At 35.4% G+C, this 19,300-nt stretch overlaps 1 protein-coding gene across 1 annotated transcript in view; it reads left to right on the top strand.

Annotated features, from left to right (window-relative positions):
- LOC149782210 (tripartite motif-containing protein 2-like) overlaps nucleotides 1-19,300 on the top strand; it is a 199,829-nt gene that overhangs the window by 109,913 nt on the left and 70,616 nt on the right. The gene's annotated exons all lie outside the window — the stretch shown is intronic.

Below are 19,300 nucleotides of genomic sequence, written 5' to 3'. Positions count from 1 at the left end.
TGAACCATTTTTGTGTTTACCATTTGATGTGCATGATAATAAAATGTAATTCAAGTTCAGACCATTAGACACCATATGCTACAAAACAACTGCACAAGTGAACCACCCAATCAGAGCAACGTTTTACTTTTTTGGCTGAAAATTTACACCTTCATTGTAAATATTAATTGTCCATTGCAAAATATTTCATTTGCAACATACAATAGTGCATCAATGTAGAGTGCCTGCACCAGATGCCGTATGGAACACAGTGGAGATAATAAACACCTAATTAAATGTGAGGTACATTTTGAACTGTGGATCTAACACCCAGATCAGCTGATGCAGACTGTCTAGTTATGTTGCAATAATGCCACACCATTTTGACACTGTTACATGCAGCAGTATGACAGATGCCAATCATTCACTGCCCATCATTCACTGCTACTGATTTCTTTCCAAATTTTCTTTAAAAACAGTTAAACAAGGATTGAAGATATAAAGTGCAAGTTTACACTGTTGGCCGAAATATGTTGAACGGATCCATTTATTTATGAAACTTTAAACAGGGGGATTCACTTCTTTACTGGTTATAAGCCTCCAGTGCAACTGATCCGATGTTAAATTTGTAAGGTGCCTCATTGCAAGGTGGTCCCTTTTGTAAGGTAGGTTTGGTAATTGATCTGACTTCATTATATAATAGTATTATGTATTATAAATTACCTCCATATAGGGCAACTTCACTTATAAATCAAACCACTTTTCTGGAATTCATGAACTGTGTTATAGTAAGGGAGTTCTGTAATACTACAATATCAGTGAAACCTGTATATCAGGGACACAAGAGATCACCATTGTGTGTACATTGTGGACAAGTGGCCTGTATATACAGAAATGAAAGATATAGGTAAACATAGGGGTTTATAAATGTTGTCCTTTGTAAACAGGCATATTTTTTATCTAGGTGTCTGCTATGATGTGTCACTGTACCATTGGCACTGTTTATGTGATAAATATATTGGTATCATCAGGATGTTGCAGTAACTTAGCTGGTAGAGAACCAGATTTGTATTCCAAGGGTCATGGGTTTGACACCCACCCAGACCAGCCTGGGTCAGCTGCCATGATGTGTCCATGGGAAAGGCACTTAGCTCCCATTGCTCAGCATGATATAGCCAATAATGTGATAAAAGTGGCTTTAAAACCAACAAAAACAAAACAAACTGCCTTGTTAGAGTCTTCATTATAGATGCTTCAGCTGCTGTGGTTACACACATTAACATCAGGAATATGATTTTTTTTAATGTAGTCTAAGGCATTTTCTGGTTTTACACAAAATTATAGGCTTCATCCCTCTTTGAGCCCTGCAATAATTTCATACTTGCTAGAAATGGGAAGTCTGCATGCACACAACGACGCTAAAATGCACCCCATTTCCTCAGGAGACCTTTAGGTTTCTTGCAGGACTTAGGTTTTAATAATTGCTTCCATATTTGGGGTTGGAATCTTGCAAGAGATGTGAAGCAATTTTTCTCCAGTTATTAACATTGCCAGAGTTATTTTATTGCTGACACTGTCAGAACCTGGAACATGAGCTGCCTTATTTCCATGGAAGTTTATTTTTTTTTCTTTTTTTTTTCTCCATCAGTTTGTACAAAATCAATAAAACCAAGCACTATGTACATGTATGGTCTTTAAAGAAAGAACTACATACATCCATGCAAAATTGAAGGAAATGAGATAAATTGTGCACACAGAAAGATAAAATTACAGAAAATTTTGAAGATGTTGAATGGATTACATTGCCATTTAGTTATCAGACTGAGAAAAATTGACTTGTTTCATCATGATAATTGTTTTTGGTCTTTGAATTGATTAGTTGATTTATTGGCATTAGTGGCATATCAACACATGAAAGGTTTTATCGTATCAAAGCAGTAGGAATAAAGTGCCTGCAACAGAGACACACCATAGACATCCCACCAAACCTGGTCAGGGTGGAATTCAAACCTGCATCCTTCATGTTGAAAATTCAGCTAGCTAGTCGCTGAGCAACCAATACTTACCAGAGAGAAATTGGAACCTTGACAATAGTATGTACTTTTCAACAAGCTACAACAGTTATTACTGTCTACGTCTGTGTGTGTGTGTCTGTGTGTGTGTGTGTGTGTGTGTCTCTGTGTGTGTGTGTGGTAATGCATGTGGTTGAAAATAAACATTGTATTTCAATACCTTTTGGATTGTGGGACACAATGTTTTAATGTGTATATACATCCTTAAAGTGCAACATCACAGTATCAACGGAAAGATTAATTGGGACCTAAGTCAACCACATGGTTTGTCTTCTTTACTGAGTGATGATCATTTATGTCTGAATAAATGCTTACAAGCAAGCTTTGCTATATTTTGATAGCTTCAGTATTTGTTGGTAAATGTGTGATATTTGGACTTAAATTCTCAAACCCATGTAGGTGATATTTTGGATACATTGTCACATACCCACTACGATAGTGCCAAGCTTCCTTCAATGTTCACTAAGATTCAGAAATTAACAATGGACAAAAATGATGCTGTGAAAATATCAGTTGGCTGAAGTAACTTGACCCAGTTTTATATCAATATACAATCAAACCTGTTTCAACAAGTGATCTACACATCTCAGTCATGTGATCGATTGTCAAATACTCTAATATCCATTTTTATGTAAGTCATTAATGCTATAATCACTGACAAATATAGACCACCTGTTGGTAATAACCAGTTTAGAAGACTATGAGATGGTTAGATAATACACAGATGTGTAACTGACTTGCATCATATCGTATATATATTATCATATATATATATATAGAGGGAGAGAGAGAGAGAGACAGACAGACAGACAGACAGATAGAGGCATGATATTAATGAACAAAGATTATGGTGCATCAAGTAGAATTGAGTGATGCTAACTAGGAAGACAGACAGTTTGAAAAATCTGCTGATGAGGATGGGGGAGCTAGTAGACCAGAAAAGGGGATAATTAAGTTTGTCAGTTTTCCCTTACATAGCATTGGGATGGTCAGCTTGAGATGATTAAGGGTTAATGTAGGTAACAGCACATCCAAAGCATTATATTTTTGAGTCAGTTTTAAAACTTCACTTGTTGCCAGGTCAGGAAACAGAAAGTTCAGTTAGAACAACTTCACCTAGCTTCCTGGTATTTTCAGCAAACTGGTATTGGTAATTAGTCATTTCCTATGGTTAACAAAAACATAACATTTTAAAAACCTTTTACTCATTTTCTCATCTACTCCACAAATCCACATGAAGATAACAGGCAGGATGGGAAGCGGATTATCAGATTAGTCTGCCTCTGTTTGCATGGAAGGCCCTAGAATGTTCAACTATTGGGGAAAAGAAAATTAATGCACAGGGAAGGTTTCTTTTGCTTTCTTGACTTGAGGCTAATTGGCAATTAGTCATTTCCTTGAGTTTGGTATTTTTGGAAGTTCTAATCCCTTAAAAATGCAAGCCATAAATTTTCATAGCACTGGCAGTAATTACACGATTCTAAGTTCAAAAAGTCACTCTCTTTGGTGTTCCAGATAGAAAACATTTTTGATTCCACAAGTAGCATTGAATATTTTAAGTTTAGAATTTCAAGATTAAATAGGAATCAGTGCTTTTCATAGTGACAGAAATACCAACTGATACCATTACTAAATACTGGGGCCCAAGGTGACCGAGTGGTCTAAGGCTCTTGCCTTTACCAATCACTGACATCTCACCTCTGTTCATGTGGGTTTCTGTCTTGGACATGGCCAGCATGGGTATATGAGAAAGTTTGCCAATAGCTTTCCTATGGGGTAGTTGTTCTTCCTGGGTTCTTCTCCACCAAACATACTGGCCACTATGTACAGATTAACATGTGCAGAAAAATGGCATTAAAACCACAATAACAACAAGAAGTACCATTATCATACATACTTGCTTTTAAGTCAAATCCAGTGCCAAACAATATAGCCCCTGACCTGCTGTTGCATAATGTGATGGCTGATCAGAGTTACTCCTAACAGACTGCATAAACCCAGATTTGCTGGCGCATTATGCAACTGCAGATCTGGGTCTATGTATTTTGTAGTTATACTTGACTTAAAAGTGATTGTATACAGTAATTTTCCAGCAAATTATGCAGTGATAAGAGATAAAGATTTCAAATGGCTATTACAAGGAAAAGTTTCTGAATGCATCAAATTTTGCAGTTTCTTTAACATTAAGAGCCAAAATAGGAAAAAAAATTCAAAGATAAAAATATTGCAAAATCCAACAAAACATTGAGATGATCCCCTCTTTATAAATACAAATTTAGTTGACAATTAAGTCTTTTCATTCATTATTGTCTCATCTGGCTGTAGGGCTAAGTGTATTTATGCTACATCCATGGGTTTAACGCCATTTTTCAGCACACGATAGGCTATACATGGCGGCCAGTATTAATGGTGGAGGAAGAACCCGGGAAAACCCCGGAAAGAACCACTGACCCACGAGAAGCTACTGGCAAGCTTTCTCACATACCCACACTGGCTGAATCCTAGACTCGAACCGCCGCAGACAGAGGTGAGATGGCAGTGATCCATAACGAAGAGCGCTTTAGACCACTTGGCCACTCGGGGCCCCCTATGAACAAGAGGTAGTCTTGCATCTGATTTGCTGAGCCTGTTACTATTTTTAAAGCCTTACTTGTGATCTGATTTTGATCAGAGTTCTAATATATGCTTATGTCTTCAAGATCCCAGATGGGTTCAGTAAAGAACAAGATCCATGCATAATAATGTGTCAGTCTTGCATCTTATTGGCTGAGGCCATATTTTGAATCTAATTTTGATCAAACGGGGACATAGAATATGGACTTAACATGATCAAGATCTCCACAATTCAATATTAAGCAAGATCCATGCATATTAAATGATCCTGTGTCTGATTGGCTGAGATTGTTACAACTTAGGAAGCCATATTTTGGAACCAGTTTTGTCAAAAACATGAGCTTATATCATCAAGATCTCACAAGTGCTCAGTAATAAGTGAGATCCAAATATATTTAGGAATTATTTTGCATCTGAATGGCTGAACTCTCGAGATTATTTCTGATCCGATATTGAGTAAACATGGCAATAAAGACCTAAAACATCAAGGTCATAGATAGGTACAGTTACCAGTATGAGCAAGGTCATAGATCGGTACAGTTACCAGTATGAGCAAGGTCATGCATACAGTTACCAGTATGAGCAAGGACACAGATAGGTACAGTTACCAACATGAGCAAGTTCATAGATAGGTACAGTTACCAGTATGAGCAAGGTCATGCATACATTTACCAGTACGAGCAAGGTCATAGATAGGTACCGTTACCAGTATGAGCAAGGTCATAGATAGGTACAGTTACCAGTATGAGCAAGATCAGGGCGTATTAATGAGGTGAACATCCATTGATTGCCTGAGGTTGCCAATACTGCAGTTTTGGTGGGGTTTTTTCATGTTCTTTGCTTGGAAATGTTTCATGCTCCAGAAGTGTCAAAACTATAACATGTAAGCTATGACCATCTCTTAATGGCATGGAATGCTTAAACACATACCTTCCAGAAGTAACTGCATCATCTTGTACATAGTTGTTACACTGGAGCATTTAGTATTCTGCAGAGTCTGATAAATTCTGACAGCTATGTTTTGTAAGGGTTTTTCTTAAGCTATTTTTAGACATGACTAATGGTTGACTGGTTGCCATTTACCTGGAACATGTTTTGCTGTCACAGTATCAGAACCTGTGTACTTGGAGTAATTTTTTTCTGGTAAAATGCACATTCCAATAATCTATTTGGCTGATATTGTTTTATTTTGGTGCATTGTATGCCTGATCTGTTATATGTCCATTCCATTCTTTTGTGAGATGTCTTCTGATTTCTTTTCCAACTGTTGAACAATAGATTGTCATGGGGGAAAATGTTTTATAGATCTACCACAAAAAAAAAGAATCCAGAGTACTGGTTGCAGTACTGTGGCTATGGAGTACCATATATACTTGCTTGTAAGTTGAGTCCAACTGCAAACAGCAAAGATCTTGATCTGCCATAGCATATTAACGCACCTGCAAACCAGAATATATGTTTTTGTTCTGCTAACTACTGCCAACAGACTGCACAAACCCAGATCTGTCAGCACATTATGCGATGGCAGAGCTGGTTCTCTGCAGTTTGCAGTTGAACTCGACTTAGAAGTGAGTACATGCAGTATTATTTTCCAGTGCAATTATATTCATTGAGATTTTATTTTCTTCACTGATGCATTCTTAGAAATATGAGTTGCCTGAAAAGTAAAGTTATAAATGTAACAAAATGTAATAAATGTCATAAAGTTTAGATTAAAAAGTTCAGATTTAAAACATTAGACTTCTTGTTTATATCTAAATTTTGTTTAAAAATTTGTTTACAGTAGAATGGTAATGTATTCAAAATGCTTTTTTATAAAGCATCTCCAGTACTGTTCATAATATATCAGTGTGGTGGGGTCAGACAATGTGTTTCTGATAGAGTTCCATGAACATTTTACCCTTTATGTCCTGAACAATAGTTTTAATGCAGTTTTGTGCTCCAGAAAATTGTGCCACAAGATCACACTTTTAGTGATAGTACTATTCTCCAATGTTTTTATTTAATAGGTGGCCATTTAATAAAGCTTTGGTAGCTAAAGGAAGTGTTTCATTTTCCCAGCATCAGTCTCTAGCAGCACACACATTGTTTTCAACATTACTCTCAATATTGTCGCCATAAATGCCTGAAACTTGATAAAAGCTCATCCTGTAAATATTGTTTTTAAAATGTTTATTATAAAATAATTCTCTTACGAAAGCAGTATACATATATACATACATACATACATACATACATACATACATGCATGCATGCATGCATGCATGCATGCATGCATGCATACATACATACATACATACATACATACAGACATATACAGTGTGTGTGTGTGTGTGTGTATATATATATATATATATATATATATATATATATATATATATATATATATATATATATATATATATATATCTTTTTTTTTTCTTTCTTCTCATGCTCCTACAGGTGTACATGTTTTCCAGTGTCCAGTGTATAGCAGCGATGGAGAATATTTCTTTAACATTTGTGTGATCGTTGTCTTCCTTTGTTTAAGAGCAATGGAGAATATCTCTTTCTCACATTCTTGGTTCTGCATCGTAATGTTGTTTTCTGATGTCTAACACAAATCAAGCATATCTTTGTCTTACATCTCATGACATTAAAATAAAGTTTGTATTGGCACATCGCAACTTTAATGTCATTACGTGATGTCATCATATTTGTGTTCTCGAATTGTCTGCTATTATTCTATTGCTTTTTCAATAGTTGAAATCAAACCCAGCTGCTGTAACCCAATTTCCAAGTTTACAGAAAACTTGTCTGTGTAAGGCGAACATTATACTCGCTGTCTAGATATGGAAACATTTTTAATCTGCATTTTGTCCCTTTTCTGCTATATTTGGACTGACAAGGTGCCATTTTGTTCATAAACTATGTTTTGTAGACAGGAATTTAGCAAGGAATCTCCTGACGTTATGCAGCAGTATTTGATAATTAAATTCCATCCCTAAGGGTCAGACATTTTGCATCAGAAAAAATTCAGATCCTCTGATGGAAGTTTTCTGTTTTTCAGTAGCATATGAAAGAGACTTGGTTTTGGTCCATCTGTCATATATTTCTTGAAGTTGTAGGCCTTACGGGTTGGGGGGGGGTAACATTGGACATGGTTTACTGTGCGAGATTTTACACCAAAGCTCTACACTGGTCCCTGAGCAATTACGTATTCAATTCAACCTTGCCAGAATAATCTTGCTGGTGGAAAAATATTTAACTGTCATCTTCCTCTTGCAATAGCAGAAGGGGCCATTTTGTCCTGATGCTTTCAATCTAGCCCACACACCCTTACAATCTGTTCTAGCAGCAAAAGACAGAACCATGAAATATGTCACATTTTGTTGTGGTTGTAAGTAGATGACCTGGTTACAATTTGAAGCCATTACAGTAGTTTTCAGTTTTTAACATTTTTTTCACCTTTTGGACTTTGGCTTTTTGTCTGAAAAAGACTTTGATCAATCAGACAGTTAAGCAAAATCAATCTGAGGTAGACTAATTTGGTAGGTATATTTGTATTTTGGTGACCTAATTAGATTTTCAAAGTAATTTATTTAATTTGTACCCATTTTCAAATGTTTTGGACTTAACATTTGTTGACAAAAACCTTGTTAGCACATGTAAGCATAAGCAGAGGCCAGGTAGTTTTTAGCTGTACTGATCATAAACCTTATGAAATGTTTTTTGTGTCATCTATCTATCCGTCCATTAGGGCAAGTTTTAATTGCAACTTCTAAACTACCAGGACAATTGCAATGAAACTTTACACATACATTCATCCCATGGTCTAGTTGGTTGTAAATGAAAATGGTGCCATCCAGTATGGCCCCAAAAGTTGCCATCTTGAACATCTTGGTAAATCCTACTTTTTTCTGAACAGAAGGTCATATTGAATGATCTGGTTGAACCGATATTAAAATTGTGCTGTGCAGACATCCAGTATGGCCACCACAGACTATTGGCCCTCTTGAAAATCACGTTATTCCTACTTGGCCACTCAGCATGGGGTTTTCACTGAAAGACAGTTTATGTTGTCAAGTTGGCTGTAAATGAAATTTGTGCACATCTGACCGCCAATATAGTGGGCACAATGGCTCACAATGACAAATGGGAAAATCTTATTTTTTATGACTACTTCTCCTTGATAACTGGTCATATTGACATTATGGTGTTGCCCCAAAACTTCTTATGATGTCTAACTGGTCCTAAATGGTGACGATGTCATCTGATATCCAATAGGTCACCATGACAGCCATTTTGAAAATTTTGTTGTTATTCCTCAAAAATGGCGAGCCATATAAATATGGAGATTTCACCAGAAGTCTTTCTTATAATGTCTTGTTGGTCCTTGGTTGCATGATTCGGCAAAACAAACTTGAAGTGGGCAAACTTAAGATGGTATCTGTGTTTGTATGTATATAAATATTACAAGATTACTTTTATTTTCATGCCATTTTTGCAATTTTTTTTTTAAAAAATCTGCATTTTATCAAGAAATCATTGCGATCAGTGAAGAGGTTCTGTATTTTATCAAGAATTCATTGTGATCGGTTGAGAGATCGTGTGCTTTATCAAGAAATCATTCTTGAGAATTTTTCTTTAATTTTGATTTTCAGTCTTTAGTTCTGAAAGCATTATACATGTGTTTAAAATGAAATATTGTCCAGGACTTGTGTGAGGAAATTCAAAGATTCAAGGTATTAAGAACAATTCCATCGAGTTATCTGTTTGAACCTTCTTGGTTAAGAAGGAATTATAAAATGTGCTATTTAATATCACTGGTTAAAAAAATTAAAATTTTACCCAAAGAAGATATTGTTAACTGAAACACTATTTTATCTTGATTGATCATAAACCAGAAGAGGTTATGTGATGGACTTATGTCCATCATTTGGTATCTTTTACAACAGGATTGGTATCACTACTCTCTATAAGCCATTTTGACAATCTTTTTTAGTTATTATTCATAAAGGAATGGTTATACTGAAATGAGATTCATATAAAAAGGACTTCTTATTATGTCTGGTTGGTCCTAAATCAAATGTTGCTTCTCTGATAGCCAATATGGCAGCCATGGTGGCCATTTTGAAGATCTTGCTGTGAATACGCATCTTGAATGAATGGTCATATCAGTATGGGGTCTTCACTAAAACAATTTTTATCATGCCTAGTTGGTCCTAAAATGAAAATGGTGAAAATTTGACATCCACTAGCACTTTTGTAAAAGCTGTTTTGGAAATCTTATTACATGTATCACTGCTCCTCCTGGATGGATGGTCATATTGACATTGGGTTATTACCAGAATACTAGTTATGATATGTAGCAGGTCCTACATAAAAATCTAATGATTTGTCATTCCATATGGTTGATCTGTAAGCCATCTTTAAAAATCTTATCACTACTGCTCTCACAAAGAAAGTCGTATCAACATGTTTTCACCAGAACAGTTTTTGTGGTCTCAAGTTGATCCTGAATGAAGATGACGCTGATCTGGTGACTGTCCTGAAAATCTTGTCTATGCTGGTCCTTCTGAATGGATGTGAGAAAGCTTGCCAGTAGCTTCTCGTGGGTTGGTGGTTCTTTCCGGGGTTTTCCCGGGTTCTTCCTCCACCATTAATACTGGCCGCCATGTATAGCCTATCATGTGCTGAAAAATGGCGTTAAACCCCACAACAACAACAACCTTCTGATTGGATGGTCAAAACAACATGGTGTTTGTGCGCCAAAAGACTTATTATGATATCTAAATGGTCTCAAATGGAAATGGTGCCTGTTTTAAGTCTCTATGACCATCACAATGACCTTTAACCTATGCAATATTATCACCACTACCCCAGAATGAAGGGCCATATCGACATGAGGTTTTATAAACTTTTTAAGATGCCTAGTCAGATTCTAAATGAAAATGATGCAGATATTATATCCAGTATGGACACCAGATGATTTCAACACTTTGTAGTTAAAAGGAAGAAACAATCTTATCTTGGATTCCTGGAAATTCATTTTGGCCGATAGAGCCTCAGTCCCTTCAAAGACAGAGATCTTGTTTAATGACCGATCATTAGTTCATTTTCTTCTTTTTCCTGTGTGTTCAGGAATGTGGAATAGGCACGGTTCACCTGCATGTCGCAAGAGGAGCCAAGTGGAAGCAGGAGCCACCATGGCTTGGTTATTTAATTGTGTCTAACTCCTAGCAGAAAGAGCACTAGTTTTAAATCCTATGATCGGATCAGCCTGGGATGGCTGTCATAGTATGCCCTTGGACAAGGTGCCATACGCAAGTTGACTCTACACTAAATAGCTTACTGTGTGTTGATGTGCTATATCAATCATTTGCTTCTAATGTTATTACTGTAGAACCTGTCTTGAAAGACCACTTCTTCTGCTAAAAAATGGTCTCTCAAAACAGTCATTTCTTATGACAGATGAAAATACTGTATAATCAGTAAATCTGTGCATTGAGAATTTCATCTCACAAGATAGGTGGTTTCACATGATAGTGATCTCACATGATAGTGGTCTTTCAAGACAGGTGTTTGCTGAATTCCATGAAACACGTAAACATGAATCACAGTAAATTTATATCTTCAGAAAGAGTTTTTTTCTTTTCTTCAGGCATGAATCTAAAGCCAAGCACAAGCTGATTTCATTGTCAGCTAAACCAATGTGCCCAAACAATTAATACAGTCAGTATCATTTTATGAAATAATTCTCACATGAATACAGTACTTTTATGTGACATAAGCCAAGGGATCTATTATATTTGGTGAAAAGATAGCCAAGGGATCTATTATATGTGGTGAAAAGATAGCCAAGGGATCTATTATATTTGGTGAAAAGATAGCCAAGGGATCTATTATATTTAGTGAAAAGATAGGCATGGTCTTGTTCCTTAATTGAAACACTTAAAATAAAATCTGCTGAAATTTAAGGGTCAGGCTTATCATTAAATAGGGATATTCTCAAAAAACAACACGATTATGGCCTTGAATGGTAGGAATACTGTTCAGACTTGTTTATAGATCAAGTCCAACATAAGATATAGAGCTGGAAGATCAGGGTCCATGTTATTTATTCATCTGATTACTACCAATAAAATCCCAGATCTGCCATTGCGGTATGCAATGGCAGATCCGAGTCTGTGCAGTCTGTTTGCAGTTGGACTCATTTTACAAGCCTGTACAGTAGAACCTATCTTGTAAGACTACCGCTTCTGCCAAAATATTATGGTCACTCAAGACAGGTTATAACAAGATATTGTTAATAAATCTGTGCATTAAGAATAAGGTCTCTTCAGACAGGTGGTCTCACTGGTCTTTCAAGAGAGGTTTTACTGTAGATACAGTAGCATTTTTGTTTACCTTTTTCAGATAATATTCAATGTTAACACAATATTTAATTTTCAGTTTAATTTCCTTTCATACCTGTCATAGTGTATAATTCACACTAAATCTATTGTGTATGTTCTATCTTCTATAGTATATCAAATAATTTATTATGGGGAATTTTTCCAGTTCGAATCTTTAATTGCTAATTTTAAATGCAGCACTTGCAGTGTGATATTTAAAAAAGATTTTTTTGGAGGAGGTTCATGGAGTCAAAGTATATTTAGAACAATTCCATCCACTTTGCAGATTTAAGCTTTCTTCATTATGAAGGAATTTATAAATATGTTGTTTGTTTACCTTAAGTTTTAACAAATGAATTTATTACTTTTGTATAGAAAGAAAGTATGTGGCCATGTCATTTTTTGGTACCATATTCAGAAAAAAATATCACTTATTTAATGAACCAATATAATTTCATCTTTTTATAATCTGTTAGCAGTGCATGTATTACATAATGTTTTGTATTTACCAGATACCCACAAACCTCAATCATGTTGAATTGAGATCTTCAGGAAGTGTTTGATTTTCAATGAACCAGTCCAAAATCATGCACAAATTGATTTCATTGTCAGCCAGACCAGTCTGGTAGAAATCACAGAAAGTTGATAATTGATTATCTAATCATTTTGACTGCCAAAATGTTCACCTGCAGGATTCTTTATTGTTTAATTAATTAATTTACCATCAGTTTTGATACTGAGTTATTACACCCTTTCTAATGAAAATGTTAAAACTGTCATAATATTTCATTTATTGAAATTTCCCTCACAGTCTTAATTTTGCTGTAATATTGATTGATGGTACTGGTCTTGTGTTTTATGTATTGAAATCTTCCAGAACAAAGTTGGCAGTGATTCTTGATTATTCAATTATTCAAGCCATTGTTGCAATAAAATTTATTTTTATGTACTTGTTAAAGGAAGTTTGAATCCTTGGAGAATTTAAATTTATATGCAGCTTTAGGACATTTGTAAAGATTTCCTTAGGACAAACAGGGTTTATGCTGCAGCAGAATAAACAATTACACATTCTTCTTTCACAATACAAGTCTCATGTTGGCTTATGTAGCATGTGATAAAACTCAAGGTGCTTTCAATCCAAGCTTTTCCTTGACAGAGACTGCTTTAGCATACACTCCTCATCAATAACGCCAAACTAATACTTCCTGAGATGGATAGCATTGCAGCAAATACAATGGATTTTTGTATATACACTTCCTTCTCAAAAATCTAGTCAGTTCAGAGAATTATTCCCACACTTAAGAGAATGGCTCCTGCACAATTGACAGTAATTATTTATGTATGCCCACTGTGAGGTTGAGTCTTTGATGTTATGATGTCCATCCATGTGTTTTTTTAAATTGCTTTTCCATATAAAGACTTGACTACTCCATCATCTGCTGTTAACAAACTTTGTAAATTGCTTGCATTTATGGTAAGAAAGAAGCCTATCAGTTTTGGGTTAGAAGGACTGAAAGAAGAAAAGTGGTTTCTATACAAAAGATTTAATTTCTGCATCACTTAAACAAAACTTTGTGACTTGCACTTTGGATAAAGAAGAAGCTTATCAGTTTGGGGGTCATTAGGTCATGGTCAGGGTTACTGGCTGGCTTGCACTGAGGGTAATAAAGAAACCTATTCACTTTGGGGGCTGATACTTAAAAATCATAGTTATGGTTATTATAATAACATAACTGATGGTTTCTGCACAGTAGGTTTACTTCAAGACACTTACTTGGTTATTCAAATTTTAAAGTACTGTACTACTGTATAAAGAATGTTCAAGTTCTCAGTTTTGAAACCAGTCTACTCTGCATTCATCAGCATGTGATTGTGTACATAATGTCAAATAGTGATCAGTTTGTTGGAACTGTGAAAAATCCATTCCACTGAGTTTTTGGATTTGTGTATCATTGGATTGTTTTATGACAGAAATTGTCACAAATTGACTGATCTAATGGACTGGAAAAATCAACTGGTCTGCATCTGAAATTACTTGGCCCCTGACCTCAGACCACTACAATTTTCAGCCTCTGCATGAGAAAAGAGGAAATCTTTCTTCGGAAATTGTAGTTCAGGATGATATCAACATTTTTAATATACTTTATGTATTTGCAAGCTTGTAACTTTACTTTTCTGAAATAAATTGTAGTTAACTAACCATAATGATGGGAAAATAAGGATTATTTTGATAAGTTATCTTGAAAGAACAACTCATAGTACATGACATCACACTTGATCATTAATAGGTGCCATTATCAGTAAGTTAGTTTTGGCTTTGACTGGTACCCTGTCATCATTTAAAATTCTTCACTGGTTTTTTATGCAAATTTGTCCAATGATAACTAGGTGGCTGTCTTACCCTCAGTGACTTTCAGAAAACTGTGCCATTTGTGAAGGATTTTAAAAAATCTGTTTTAGTCATTGGCACTAATTCAGTTTAAAACTGATTCAGAATAGTTCATTTTTCTGTCTTATTATTTATTTTTTTTAAAACAAGCTGTTCAGCTTGATAAAGCATGTAAACCATGGGTGTCAAATGAGTTTGCTATGGTGGGCCAGATTTTAGTTAAATGTACTTCACTCAAGCCATACCTATCATGAATTATGTATTCTAACTTCAAATTTGACACTAACAAGAGACCAGGTTTGTGGTTGGGACTGTTGAGGCTGGCACATGGGGCATATGTTTGATCCCCCTGAAGTAAACACTGAACTATTTTTTTTGTTAACGTTGAGTAATAATGGTGAATCAAATAGTAAGCATGTAGCTTTATTTTGTTATCGGTGTCACTGACTCCGGGTCATATGGAGTGGCAAAGTAATTGTCCCTGACCTTTTGTGTCATGCGGGGGACAAGCATTAAATTTGGCCTGTCCATCCAGCATTCAGTCAATCCAACTTTCCTTCCACCTAATTTTCATTTTTAAATAATACCTACCATAATTATTTTTAGATTTCAACCAGATGTGGTATAATGTTTGATATTTATGAGGCTTTGGTTGGGTTTGATTGTCAGCCATTTACTCTTCTTTTAGCAGAGTTATAGCCCCTGATTATCAGACCTACTCACTTTCTTTCCCACACAATAAATCTCTTAATTATTATTCAGTTAAACCAGATTTAGTATGCTTCATGATAATGATGAGCCCATGGATGGGTTTGATTGTCAGCTTTCTCCTCATTGTTTAGCAGTTATATTTTCTTTTCCACACAATAAATCCCTTGATTATTATTCAGTTTAAAGCAGATTTCATGGCTTCTTGATGAGACGAACAAAAAGCTTGAAAGATAATCTGTTGGAATAGTTCCTTCAGTGGAGAGCTGGATATGGCAATTGATTGTCAGTCCCACTCAACTTTCGTTTCCACAAAATAATTCCCTTAATTATTAGGTTTGACCAAATTTGGTATGCAAGTTAAAAAAAAAAATTATGAGGCTGTAGCTGACTTTGTCAGCTATCTACATGATTCAGCAGAGTCCTCAATTGTCAGACGTCCTCAGTTTGTTTCCATACAGTAACTTGCATAATCATTATTGGACTCTGACCAAATATTACAGGTAGCTCAATATTCTTAAGGCAGGAACCATCTGAGTTACAAGAATTTGCTTTTCTTTTAGTTAAGATCATGATGTAGCTACATTGATTCCTAAATAACATGGGAAAAGGTCAGTTACCCACTTCGTAACTATATATGTCTTTCACGCAGATCATAGTTTTTCTTAAATATTGTAAAAAGTTAAGTGGAGGTATAAACTTTGACCACCAAGCTAAATCATTAGTACTCTGTGATATTATCGTGGTTCACAAAATTCTTAGATTTTGAAAAATTCAAATTCAGCTTGTAGAAATTATCAGACAGGAATATAAACTTTTAATTCATAAAAGAAAATTTAATGAAATGAATGGTGCAGTAAAGCCATTTGGATGCCATTTATTTCTGTGGCTGTGGTTTTAGGAACCATGAAAAGGCTGAAACAGGGCAGTGCCTTTTGAAATTGCCAGGCAAGGTGACCAGTCTTAATCAATTAAATGCTCAATTTAGCACCAGTCAATGTTGGATAGATGTATTGTGGTTCATATCAAAGTCCCATTAAACTGTGGGGACTGTTTGACAGATTTGTTTTGAATTATCTCTTTTATTGATCCAGTGAACTAACCTTCCTTTAAACCCTAGAGATGCAGGGTGTAGTTCCATTGTTACTTATTTATATTTAATTTACATACCTGTGGTATATAAAGCACTGTACAGGAATTCAGCTCAGGCTCCATGTACCAAGTAGGAACACTTGAATCTCTGGAGGTCAGTTCTTCTGGAGACATGCATACACATTTTGCTGCTGCATACATGGTAAGTTTGTTGCCTTTTTCATTAGACCATAAATTTGTATGTTTTGTTTTCAAGATGGCTAAAACTAAAATCTGTCAATCTTCCAAGGATAGGATAACATTAATTGTGGATGTGGGGAGTGGTCAGAGTTTTTAGTTCAAGTAACACTGACGGTTCATATGCTTTTTAATCATGTTTTCCAGGAAGCAGTTTGTAGAAATCTTCAAAATGGAATTGCAAAGCTAAATTCAGAGTCTGTCACTAAAGTTTGGGCCCAGGGCCCTTATACCAGATAACTGGGTCTGGGCTACCTCAAGTTATAATTATCATGAATTGTTTAAAATATTTGCAAATTATAAAAATATGATATAAAATATTTCACAAAGAAAATTATGAGTGAGATATTGCAAGGAAGGAGGCAAGTCCTACAGGTAAAGGTGTTTTATTGAGGTGCCCTCTCTGAACTACAGAATGTAAACTGGTACTTTTTTGGTAATTTTTATGGCCAGATTTCGGACGTTGAGGTATATGGGACCCTAAATTTAAAAAACAAAAGGGAGGGGCATTTTCTTATTTCAAAAACTGAACTTCATGTTGAAGACAGAGAGTGTTCCTTACATTTTCCATCAACTGACAGATTGAAAAAAGCATGGAAACCCTGGAAAATATATGGAGAAGGCTAGAAACCATAGAACATGTCTCCATTAACTCATTGTCTATGGACATCACAGACTTTCTCCATGGAATGGAATGAGCATCATAGCAAGCACATGTAGTGGAAAACATGAACTTAATTCATTTTTATCAAGGTTTTAGCTTAATGTTTTAAGTCAGGAAAAACACAGGTAAACAGCGTTGCCATATGAAAATTGATCTCATTACAAATGGATGCCTGCAACTATGTTTGAGGTTACAAAGCAAGGGAAAAAGTCATGTGACCTCTAATCTAATCCAGTCATTTCAGATATGAGTGGAAGGAAAGTCAGATATTTTCTTCAGCATCTATGCATTTTTCTACTAAGTCAGCTATGACAGAGAACAGCCAAATAATTTTGAAAGAAAAACATGGAAACTGTGCAGATGTAAACATACTTCGTGTCTCTAGCTAGGGGATAATGATGGTGAGTTTTATTCATATTTTACTGTATCTTTATGGAAATGCATAATGTTCAACAAACTTTCACTTTTGCTGGTAATGCATGATTAACATAACATATTCATGCCAGTTTCTCAAAATGAGTTATGAGTTAATACAAATTTTTAAGGAGCAGAAAAAAATGCTCATGTAACTTAGCAGTAGAACGCAATCTAGTCTTGAATTAATACACTTTTTCTGTCAACTCCTTATAAGTGAACTAACAAAAAAGATATCGTCTATTCAAATCATGAGGTCTAAATGAAGTTTATGCGAGGCATTACCATTACTACTACTACTAATAATAATTATTATTATTTTTATTATTATTATTATTATTATTATTATTATTATTATTATTATTAGAGAAACGAATTACCTTGAGGTCTCACATCTTGTCAGTGTACACCGTAAATCAATATCACTAAAATATAGATAAAAATGAATGTGAACTTAATAGCTGCAGAAATTCTAGCAGAATGTCAGCACAGCTTTCTGCATGCATAACTTGGCCATGAATATTTTTCAGCCTGTTAATGAATTTCATAGAAATGTTGAGTCATTTTCTATGGGCAGGATGTAAACTAACCTATTCTATGGACATTAGATGTTTCCAACCTCTCATTGTGAGGGATATTCAATGTAAAGAATTGTAAAGTTTGTCCACAGTCTGTTTCAATTTCTGTGGACAGTATTTCATATGGAAAAAACATGGAATCTGCATGGAAATTGTACAGGCAGATGGTTGTCAAATTTGGAGATCTTGGACACAGAGACTCTTGCTATTGAGAACTCTGTGTCAGCCACAGATCAAGACCAGAGACTCTTGCTATTGAGAACTCTGCGTCAGCCACAGATCAAGACCAACCATGGCTGGTGGGATTCTAGATTTCAAAGGAAGTTGCCAACAGAATTATGCATCAGATAAATAGAAAAATTGAGAGAATTATTAGGTTAACTGTCATGATATGACAAATTACTCGCCACAGATCTGTTTCTGTGCATTTGCGCTGTTTAATTTGCTTTTAGAGTTGCTGACAGCTACCTGAAATCTTTCCATTTTTTTATATTCTTGCAGTGTTCATTTGAGTAATGCACAAAATCCAGAGTGAAAATTGAAAGGTTATAATAACACCATTGGGTGTGGTCAGCAAAGCTATATCATTAATATTTTAGTCTCTTTTCTTCATTTATATTTTATCTGTGCTGTCTGTACACAGCAGTACTGATGGGGGAAAACACAGTGGGATTTGTTTGTTTTATTGATCTTCCCTTAGCCAAATGAACTATTGACATTAGGAATTTGTTTCTGTTAGCATTTGCTTGCTGCATCTCCAATTCAGAATGTCAGAATCTTCCACTGATAATTGCTTTATGTGTATTATTTCAAGATGAAATCCTATCATGGTTGTCAATGAAGCTGAGGAGATAATTGCGTCTGCAGGTAATATTGTTGAGCTCACCTTGGAGAAGGCTTAGCATAGCATGGACTTTTGCTTACTTATGTCTGTCCATTTGATGTTGACAATGTAAAACAGTGATACTGCTTTAAAATGGCCCCAATTTAAACCAGTTTCCCAAAAATGGCCCTAATTTAACCCAGCTTCCCCAAAACGGCCCCACCTTAACCCAGCTTTCCAAAAATGGCCCCACTTTAGCCTAGATTTCCAAAAATGGCCCCACTTTAAACCTGCTTCCCAAAAATGTCCCACTTTAACCCAGCTCCCCAAATATGGCCCCACATTAACCAAGCTC

Source organism: Sinohyriopsis cumingii, chromosome 15 (genome assembly GCF_028554795.1).
Source record: "Sinohyriopsis cumingii isolate HCF-2022 chromosome 15, ASM2855479v2, whole genome shotgun sequence".
NCBI classification, from domain to species: Eukaryota; Metazoa; Mollusca; class Bivalvia; order Unionida; family Unionidae; genus Sinohyriopsis; species Sinohyriopsis cumingii.
The sequence above is the reverse complement of the archived record's forward strand: the minus strand, read 5'-3'. Positions and strand labels throughout refer to the sequence as shown.